General features: G+C 40.7%; 1 long non-coding RNA gene across 1 annotated transcript; it reads right to left on the reverse strand.

Moving 5' to 3' along the window:
• Window positions 1–821: 821 nt before the first annotated feature.
• LOC130720314 (uncharacterized) lies at window positions 822–8612 on the reverse strand. Its single transcript, XR_009013036.1, has 2 exons — window positions 1263–8612; window positions 822–1176 (listed from the first exon to the last, which is right to left on the reverse strand). It is a non-coding gene; the product is annotated as an uncharacterized LOC130720314 (long non-coding RNA).
• Window positions 8613–8972: the final 360 nt, after the last annotated feature.

The following is an 8972-nucleotide window of genomic DNA, read 5'->3' on the forward strand; positions in this document are numbered from 1 at the left end:
AATGTAGAAGATGTGGAGGACAAGGGCACAATGTAAGAACTTGCAAGGCCAAGGACCTAGCTGACAGAGAGATTCCTGTTGGAGGGAATAAGGTCATATATCTGTTCCTGTATGTAATATTATTGTTCTCATGGATGTTCTCTAATTTTGCAGGATAACCCTACAATACTGCAACCTGAGCAGAGGGATGTGCAAACTACTCAAAATGCAACTCAGGATGCACCTCCTGTGAGCTAGACCAAGGGTGGTCCTCCTCTTAGCCAATCTCAGGCTCCACAGGCTCCATAATCTCAGGCTCCACAGGCTCAAAGTAATCAAGCTGGATCAAATGAGGCTGACAAAGCTAAAGGGAAAGGGAAAGTGAAACAGCCAGCCAAAGGGAAACAGGGACAAAATGCTAAGGGAGGAAAGAAGAGGAAGCTTGGAGAAGTTAGTGGATCAAAGTAGTAATGTGTTTTAGGCTTCAAAATGTGTAATGTGTTTTAGGCTTAAGTGATAATTGAGCAATGTGACTCTTTTTAATGTTTCTGTAATGTGGTTTAGGCCTAAGTGTCAATTGAGCAATGTGACTCTTTTTATGGTTTCTGTAATGTTGTTAAGGCCTAAGTGCCAATTGTGTACTCTACTGTGGGTGTTTGATGACAAATGAAGGCCAAAGTGCCACTGTTATTTTGTTGAATCAGTGCAGTAATTTTGTGTGTTACTTTGTGTTTTGCTTCATGACAATTGAAGGCCTAAGTGCCAAAGTTACTTTGTGTGTTGCATGACAAATGAAGGCCTTGCATCAAAATACCACAGGTTTACTTTGCATCATAAAGAGATGGCTAAAATACCACAGGTCTCTAATTCATTCATGAAATACCACAGGTTTACATTGCATCAAAATCTCAATTTCATACATAACAACATAACAACTACAACAAATTACATAGCCCAACACCAACTATCCCCCTATTTGTTTACATAAGCAAACACCAACAGAATCATCTAAACCATACAAGTCCCCAAAGAAATCTCCAACAACCTTTCCTTCTTCTTCATATCATCAATCTTCCTCAACAGTGTACCAATAATTTTCTTCTCCCTTGCAATTTCTTCATCAAACCTATCACATTTTACTAGTCCATGATATTCATCATACCAAACAAAGAATCTGCAGACTCTCTTGCCATGTATCTGCAAATACAGAAAAATAGAGCACATAAGAGAGCAGATAACAGATATATGAGAGCAAGGAGAAGACAATGGGTAAGAACACAAACCTTGAACAGTCCACATCCGTAAAATTTTCGCCCAGGGTTATCACCAGTCCAGGATGTAACTAGTGGAGCCTGAAAACCACAATCGCAAATCGGACCTCCCTTCCTCCTCTGTGAACAAGAATACGAGCCAGAACTTTGAGACCCACCTCCCATTTCCTTCCACCCTTCGCTTGGAGGAGCTTGTAACACCCCGATTTTCGGGTGCCACGGTAGTAACATGTTAAAGTAATTATGCAATCTTTTCCAAAAGGGATTTATAAATGTGAGTATTTATTTTTTTTTCCTTTTCGAAGTGTTTCTAAAATATGTAATGCATACTCCCAACCGTAAATAATTTACATCTGGCCTCGATCAAGGCACAGCATAGAGTACATGACAAATAAACTAAGATCCAACAACGGACTCACTATGCAATGACTCCATAAATCCGATATACTCCCTATGATTTCCACACTGAGTAACCATAGGAAAGCAATGCACCGAAACCTACCCGAACCTGCTGCCAGACGACGAAAGGAGGTGATGTGAGCAGATGCTACTCCACTTGGAAGATCTATAGAAGACTCGAAGAATAGAGTCGGGTGTAGGGCTAGAGCCTTTGGGTAGAAAAGCTTACCGTTATTGGTTTAAGCCGACCGCCCAAACACAAACATACAAACAAAGCCAAGGCGCTAGGGTCAACTCACAGAAATAAGTAGATATACACTCAACATGTGATATGGGGTATAGATATATGTTCATATATACATATATATAAACAATCCTAGCATGTTATGGCTCTAACAATGCTTCAATAATCAAACAGCACACAGTTCAAGTCAGAATGAATGTATGTGTGATATGCAATCATGATCCGGATTTGTGACGCGTTCCCGTTCGCCACAAGTGAAGCATTCCCGTTCTTCACTATGGATGAACCATTCCCGTTATTCATCCTGGATGAACCATTCCCGTTATTCATCCTTGGTGAACCATTCCCGTTATTCACCATATGATGAACCATTCCCGTTATTCATCATTAATGCAGGGTGAACCATTCCCGTTATTCACCATGAGATGCACAGGTGAACCATTCCCGTTATTCACCCGATTGATGCAATATGGTTAGCCAAACAACGAATCGTCCTTACCACGTAAGTGTTTAGCTCAAAACCCAAACTCACAACAAACCCAAGAGTTAGTGTCGGTCAATACAACACAACTCGGAGTAAGTGTCGGTCAATACAACACCACTCCACCAACAAGAATACACAAGGGTCTAGTGTCGGTCAATACAACACAGCCCAAACAACAAGAGCACTAAGTGTCGGTCAATACAACACGGCTCCAACAACAAGATAACCCAAAATCAAAGCCAGAGTCAGTGTCGGTCAATACAACACGACTCGGAGTTAGTGTCGGTCAATACAACACAACTCCCACCACAAAACCCACAAACAAAGCCCAGAGCCTGTGCCGGTCAATACAACACGACTCGAACAACACTCCCAAGAGTACTAGAGTACTCGGTGACTTTCAATCATCACCATAGCTCACCTCAGTGGCTTTCCCGATTCCAATAACTCTCCAAACCCACAACAAAGTCGACTTTTCCCCGTCTTTCGTAAATATTTTCCCCTTCAGTTCTCCTATGCTTAAACGTTAATAAAAATTGTTTCAATTCGAATTAGTCAAGTTATGAGTTTATTTCTCAAAGTCTAAGTTTCCCAAGTCTTTAGTTTTTCAAAGCTCTATCATTCTAAGTTTTCAAAGATCAACCACCCAAAATACATTTCCCGGGGAAAGTCTAAGAATTCCAACATATGGCTAAGTCTCAAACCCCACATTTGGACTTGCCTAGGGTTGTTCATCCAACCCGAAATATCAAAGATCACCAGATCAATGAATCTCCACTCCGAAATTGCGTCAAAACGCTCAATCCAACAAAAGCACAACATCACAAGTATGGAAAAGCATCATAACATCAACTCATCATCAAAAACAACATCAGATAAAGCATAAGTCGAATTTATCGACGCCTATCATGCAGTCATAGCTAATATGTAAGTTGCCCTAACCTTAGGCGCTTTCCTTACTAAGTTGCGACTCAAATCAAATCCAGTCATATCTTTGCTTTCCCGTGTTGGCTCACTTCCGTCTGTTCTTTGGCTTCTTCGTCAAGCGCTTCCGTTATTCATACCCTTCATAAGTACACATAACATAATCACTAATTGAGCTACCTACTTTCCAAGTCTAAAGCTACACTCTCAAGCAATTGACTCGAAGAAATCACAAGTTAAACTCAATCTCCTTAATGGTTATAAACCATCAAGATCAACCTCAGAAATTAAGATAAGTCATCATAATGACAACAAAGCAATAACAAAGCTTCAAAATCTTATGACTTAGTAAATCAACTTTAAAACCAAATACTCATATGCTTGTCAAAATAGATAAGTACACATTACTAGTACTTACTCCTCTCATTTTCCTTAGAGATCTCAGTCTCTAATAGGATACTCATTGAGGTATTTTCGCAATACTACACACCACTTCCCGTTAAAGCAATTAACACAGCATCTGCAATAGCTTACTCCTATCATCCTCCTTAAGTAATCTCTTCCCGTTTTCTATTCCATAATCCTCTTTATCCTCAATACTTACTTATCAAGTCACCTACAACAACTTAATGTCTCAACTCGCTCTCACGATCTATTCCTCAAGCCAACGTTGTATCATTATCAATTCTTATCAAAACCACTAACTCTTATCAAGTAATCCATAAACCATAGTTAACTTCCAAGGCAACCAACTCTTCTTATCTAATGATTATGTACTTATTCATGACTCATAAGCTCCTTCAAAACGATCGAATCATTTCTCTTAAACTTAAACTCGCGATATCTCATTAGACACACAACCCTAGTCTCTTCGAAACTCCACTTTGGTTCTACAAAAATCCCAACTTATAGATAAGTCATCAATCTCTAAGAAATAACTTCTAGTCCTCAATCAATCCCTTAATCACTTTTAAGTCCTTGAACTTCCAAAGTTTCAAATCTAGACCTTCTAGAACCAAGTATTTATAGTAAAGCTCATAGACTTCTTGGAATTCAAGATTCAATCCTAAGTCATCTTCCAACATCAAGATTGCAATCATAAGTTAATCCATTCTAATTAATACCTTTCGGAGTCTAATTCCTCACTCGGAAATCCAAACTTAATTGCTCTAACTCTATCCAATCTTGTTATTCCTAAGCATCCATCGACTAGCGAGATAGTATCAATACGCTTATTCCCAAACACTCCGACAACTTGTTCGACTTTCAAAACTTTTCGCAATCGCTTTTTAACGAATAAATGTGTGTGAACTCAAACGTTCTCTATTTTCATAAACGGATAAACAACGTACGTAAGTAAGTTTAAAAATATGTCTTCCTACTCCAAAGCATTGCAATATCGATTAAAATAAAAGGTTTTCTCATCTTTTTCCCAAAGCAATTCTTTTCACTTGAAATAACTAATTTTGTCAAACGATTATAAACTGTACAGCAACTTTAGCTAATTGTTAAATACGTCAAATGACCTCCGAAAAATCTAATATTTTTATCCTGGCTTCATCTACAGGTTTTGTAAATCCTCATAAATTTTCAAGTCTAAATTCAAAGTAAAAAATTCAGGAAAAATCGAATACTACAGCAGTTCGTGAGAAACGGGACAGCTTAACCCGTGCTCACCAAAATGCGTATAACTTGAGCTAGACAAATCGAAACGAAACGAAACCAGTGTCAAAAGTTTGCTCACAGAAAAAGCTACAACTTTTATGAAGAACACAGTTCGAAAATATTAACCGAAACATACGATTTTAACAGAACAGCGGCTACTACTTTTGAAAACAACAACAGTTTTATGTGAGTTTTCGCAAAAGCTTTTCAAGCACATTAAGGCTTAAAACAAAATCCTTAAAACCCCCAAAACCACTTAACTCAAAGGAAACAACTTTTTAGAAAACTTAATACATTAACATAAAACTCTACTCAACCACTCAACCTTCGTAAAGAGATTAGTAAAACATATTACATTAGAAATATATATTTTCTTCAGCCAATTAGCAGTAGAAAGAGTTTCAAATATGTTTTATATTAAAGTAGACTCTTGGGGCTTTCTAAAAAGTGGTCATACACCTAAAACGGATAAAAGATGAGAGAGTTATGCAATTTTCAAGTTGGAGAACCGAAACAGGGAATTGTCCCCTGCAGGTTCTGTTAGTGACGGAAAAACAGAGCTTTGTGACGGAAAAACTGATGTTTGTGACGGACTTCATAACAGAACGTGGTTTTGAAATTTCCAACATGTTCTCAGCACCATAACACTATCTCAAACCATTTTGATTCATCTAAACCCCAGATAAATTTAGAAATCAAATATACAAACATACTAATCAAGAAATTAAGGCTTTTACCAAGGAAAATGAGAAGATGATGTGCCGGTGGCGTCCTCTGCGTGGTGGAGCTCACGGTGGTGGTGCTTGGGTCCTTTCATGGGGGTCTCCATTCAAAACCAGAAGAAGGAGAACAAAGATGGTGGATTGTTAGGCTCCATGGAGAGCAAGGAACGGTGGTGGTTAGAAGATGGAGCAAATATGTGATGAGAAGGGGTGTGTGTGGCTTTCATATTGGTGGTGGTGCCATGTTTGTTGCTGCAAGTTAGAAAGGAGAAGAATCATGGTGATAGTGATGGTGTGATCAGCGGTTGCAAGAGGGAGAGTAGAGGTGGTGGCTCATGGACTGGTTGTCCATGGAGAAGAAAAGGATGTGGAGATGCTGATCAAAAGAGAAAGAGGAACGGTGGGGAGTTGTTGCAGCAAATAAAAGAAGGAGATAAAGTAGGTAACAAAGAAAGAAAAGAAGAAGAAAAGGAGAAGAAAGGAAGAAAGAGCAGAAATGGGTCTGCTGAAGAAAGAAAGAAAACGTGAAGGAAGAAAAAGAAATAGTGAGTGTTCTGTACTAGGGCAAGCTTATGTAAGAGAAAGACAAAAAGTAAACCCTAGCAGAGCACTAAAATAGCAAAACTACCATAAAAGGAATATTCTCATTAATGCTGAAAAAGTTGGTCTCGTACAAGTGGATGACCTCCCCTTTTATAGAGGGGGTGGTCATGATATGGATCTTTCCTATATTTGGGCCTGACAATCAGGGCCCAAATCCCCGTACACATAAGACAAATCCAAAGGAATCTTCCAGCTGGCTTGTGGGTCCATCACCTAAGGGAGGGCAATGAAGCTCGTCATGTTGCCTTTCCCGCCTTGGCTATCGTCAATGGTTTATTGTTCATTTTGGGCGGGACATAATCTTCTTTATGTCCCGCCCAGTCCACATGCCCCCAAGACATGAGACTCGAGTAAAGAGTTGAAATGTCTTCATCATGTTACCTAGTAGTTCGCCTCCATTGTTTATTCGTTCATCGCCATTTTACCTTCGTTGTTACATCGCCATTTTCACGCTTCGCCACCTTTGTTGCCGTTTCAAAGATATGTCGCCATTAATCATAACCGTCAACCACGTCTTTTCAACTGACGCACGTATCCTTATTTTCCGGGATTTCGTCATCATTTGTTATAAATGCAATCTTCAGTTGCGCGTCTCGAGGAGTAATGTCTTTTCGCTTCCTAACTTTTCGAATTTCAAATCCCACGATCCCACGATCTTCCCCCACTCATTCTCTCTCTTCCTTTCTCTCTATAAAATCCCCTTTTCACTTTTCATTTTTCACTTTTGCTCTGAAAACCCTTTTCACCGCAGCTTTCATTCTCTTCTTTGAACTCCGGTGAACCTTTTCTTCCTCCGGCCGTCGTCATTGCGCGGTGCTCCCCTATCGCCGACGTTCTCCTTTCTCAAATTCACGTTTCTCCCTCTGGTTAGTTTTTCTCTTTCTTGAGACTCTTCGTTTACTTCTTTTTTCTGACTCTGTTCATCTTCTTTCTTCTTTTAACTCTGTTCATCTTCTTTTTACTTTTAACTCTGTTCATCTTCTTTTTATGAAACTGCCTCGCATGTCTTTACCAAACGCTAGCCTTTCTTCCCTAGAACTTTCTTCACCCTCCACGGAGGAGGAAGTTGTCGCCCCTTCTATAATTGAAATTCATTCCTCGCCTTCTACCCATGATGATTCCGGTCCCGCCGGCTCTGTAGACTCAATTCTCTCCTCTAACGGAGATTTGTCTTCACCTGAATGGCGCTCTGACGTGCATTTAGTTGAAGATAAATGTCTGTTGCATTCTATCTGGAGCAGCGTTGGGAGCATTAGTTCGCTTCGAATTTCTGCTCAAGGGTTCACGAAGATAGATCCCGCCACCTCGAATAATGAAGATCATCTGTTGAATGTCCTCCCATGTGGCGAAGATGACTGTGTTCTGTTGCGTAAAGAACCAGACGATGGATCGCCCGATTTTTTCTTTGTTTATGGCTACTTCTTCTTAGATTTAAACATTAAACTTCCTTTCTCGCCGTTTATATGTCACGTTCTTTCTTTTCTGAATGTGGCGCCTTGCCAACTCCAGCCCAACGCCTGGGGTTTCCTCCGCTGCTTTGAAATTCTTTGTGAACACTTGAGTTTCACTCCAACCTATCCCTTGTTCTTCCTTTTCTATAAATCAGTCACCACTAAACCTACTTCTGTGAAATGGGTTCCACTATTAGCCCGTAAGAACATGAGTCGGTTTACCGCCCTTAAAAGCCATTACAAAGTATGGCAGAAGAAATACTTTAAAGTTGTGGAGTCGCCCGAAATAAAGAACTTGTTCCGAGATTCTGACAATAACCCCCTCTTCCCTTTTTACTGGACAAAGAACCCTCGCCGAAAAATATCTGTTTCATACGACGCCTTGGATGAATCTGAACAAGGCGTCGCCGATTACCTCCGCACACTACCAGTAATTTCCGGTCACGACTTGATTGAGGCGTCGAAATCCGGCACTTTAAATCAATTTTTTAGTAAGTTTATAATCTTTGTACGTAACTTCTTTTTCTTTTTGTTCATGTATCTCGTCTAATTGATGTTTTCCGTACAGCTACGATGGGAAAAGGCAAGGTTGACGCGAACCCACTCAAGATGAAGGAGTACCTCGCCCAGTCTGCTGCGGCGGCGAAAAAGAGGGCCGCCGAAACTGAGCAGAAGAAGAAGAATGAAGGTACCTCGGGTTCTGACAACGTCAGGGACCCTAAACGTCAAAAAACTTCAGGTGCTGCTGGTGGTAAGCCTCTCCACCAATCAACTCTTGATTCAAAAAGTCGTCCCGCTGAGAAAAAGAAGGGACATGACAATGTCCCGCCCCCTCAACAAGATTCAAGCACGCTGATCAACCGCCCATCAACTCCATTTGGCCAAGCTGGGCCTAGTTCAGCCATTGGTGGCGAAGCTCCTCCCCCCTTGCTGAGCTTGTCGGATCCTCACTTCAATGGGCTGGAATTCATGACCCGTACTTTTGACAACCGGATTCACAAGGACATTTCCGGTCAGGGTCCCCCCAACATTGCTTCCATGGCGATCCATCACGCACTGTCTGCCGCCAGTACTGTAGCGGGAATGGCTCAGTGTGTGAAAGAGTTGATCTCAGCCAAAAACCGTTTTGAGAAGAAGGCAGCTGATTACAAGACAGCCTATGAACGGGCTAAAACTGATGCTGAGACCGCCAACAACAAGCTGAAATCTGCTGAGGAGAAGTGTGCTAAA

Source organism: Lotus japonicus, chromosome 5 (assembly GCF_012489685.1).
Source record: "Lotus japonicus ecotype B-129 chromosome 5, LjGifu_v1.2".
NCBI classification, from domain to species: domain Eukaryota; kingdom Viridiplantae; phylum Streptophyta; class Magnoliopsida; order Fabales; family Fabaceae; genus Lotus; species Lotus japonicus.